The following is a 1,978-nucleotide window of genomic DNA, read 5'->3' on the forward strand; positions in this document are numbered from 1 at the left end:
ATGTGATAGTTTACATGGGAGAACATTAGTTTTACATTCATTCTATCGTATATCGTTTCATTGCCATGGTTACAATCCCCTCCATGCATCATCAACCAACCAAAGGGTATACACTACAAGTCTGCCCCCCGCCCCCCACCCCCGGTTGTCAGTACACAGCCCTTCTCCCTCTCTGGATCTCAAGTCCCCATCTGCTCCATCTCTCCACGTCATCGTCTCTGCCTCCATCTCAGGCATCACTGCTTCTCTGGGTAGGGTCCCACTCTCTGCTCTTCTCCCTTGATGGTCCCAAGGACCTCCGCTCCCAGACTGAAATGTTAATCACTCCCCTCCTTGCTATAAAACGTCTACCTTTACATTACCAACCCTCACAGTCAGTCCTGATAACAATTATTCACTATTGTATCACAAGAGACCTATCTGCATTTCATTTCTTCAGCCCCACCTAGACGGATTGGATACTAAGTGGAGATTCTACCTTCCCCCATGCCCTCTGGATCTAGGTTCCCTCTTAAAAGCTTGTAAGCCAGTCACTTCTTGCCTTTGTAGCCCCCCCCCCCCATTATGGGTAGCCAATGTCCAAGTTGCCCATCCCTGTCTATCTGTATGTGGAGGGGGTGGGAATGATCGGTTGCTGTAAGGATTTGTTTCCTCTTTTGAGCTACTGCATCCATAGGTGGTTGTAAATCTTGATGGCAGAAAACCTCATCTTTCTCTCAAGCAGCTGCCGGGTTTGAAAAGCCAACGTTATTGTTAGCAGTTCAATGCTTATTCTAACTTTTGTCCATGGATAGCTTTAAAAATGCTATTTCAATTTGTACTTTTTTGAGAAATAATGATTTTATCTATGCATGCTTGCACATACATACATACACGTATATATGAGGGTATTGTTGTTATGTGCCTTCGAGTCTGTTCTTACTTATAGTGCACTGTACAGGGTTTCCCAGGTGCAGCTGGTGAGCTTGAACTGTCAATGTTGGGGTTCAAACTGATTTTGCAGTTCAACACATTAACCCACAGCGCCACACCCGGATTCCATGAGGGTATTGTTACTGTTGTTGAGTGCTGTGGAGTCAGTTCTGACCCATAGTGACCCTCTACAGGGTTCCCAAGGAGTAGTTTGTGAGCTTGCGCTGCCGATCTTGTGGTTCAAACAGACTTTGCAGTCAAGCGCATTTGCCCACAGCAGCACACCAGGACTCCATGAGGGTATTAGGGTAAGTCAACAGTATTGCTGCTAGGGTTCTAGTTCATATATTGTTATTGTTGTTATGTGCCTTGGAGCCGGTTCCAACTCATAGCGACCCTGCATTAGGGTTTCCCAGGCTGTAAATCTTTACAGGAGCAGAAAGCCTCATCTTTCTCCCACGGAACAGCTAGTAGTTTCGAACTGCTGACCGTGAGATTAGCAGCCTGATTCATAACCACTACACTACTGGAGCTTCTTATATGCTGGTGCTTATTTCAAACACAATCTGTTGAAACATGTCTCTGTGATTAGTGGATGGCTACAGACAAGTTCTCTCAGTAATTAGGCATAGTCTCCTTTGTTGTTGTTGTTAGGTGCCATTGAGTTGGTACTGACCCTATGTCCAACAGAATCTGTGCACAACAGAACAAAACACTGCCCAGTGCTGAGCCAACCTCACTATTGTTGCCATGCTTGACCCCACTGATGCTGCCATATTGCTAGTCCATCTTGCTGGGAGTCTTCCTCTTTTTCTCTGACCCTTCACCTTACCAAACAAGATATCCTTCTCCAGTGACTGGTCCCCTCCTGACAATATTCCCGAAGTATGAGAGACGAAGTTTGGCCATCCTGGCCTCCAAGGAGCACTCTGGATGCTCTTCTTCCAAAATGGATCTGTTGGTTCTTTTGGCAGCCCATGGCACTTTCAATATTCTCCTCCAACACCTCAACTCTCTTACAACTCAAAAGCATCAATTCTTCTGTGGTCTTCCTTATTCACTGTAA

This window comes from Chrysochloris asiatica, unplaced genomic scaffold, assembly GCF_000296735.1.
Source record: "Chrysochloris asiatica unplaced genomic scaffold, ChrAsi1.0 scaffold00006, whole genome shotgun sequence".
NCBI classification, from domain to species: domain Eukaryota; kingdom Metazoa; phylum Chordata; class Mammalia; order Afrosoricida; family Chrysochloridae; genus Chrysochloris; species Chrysochloris asiatica.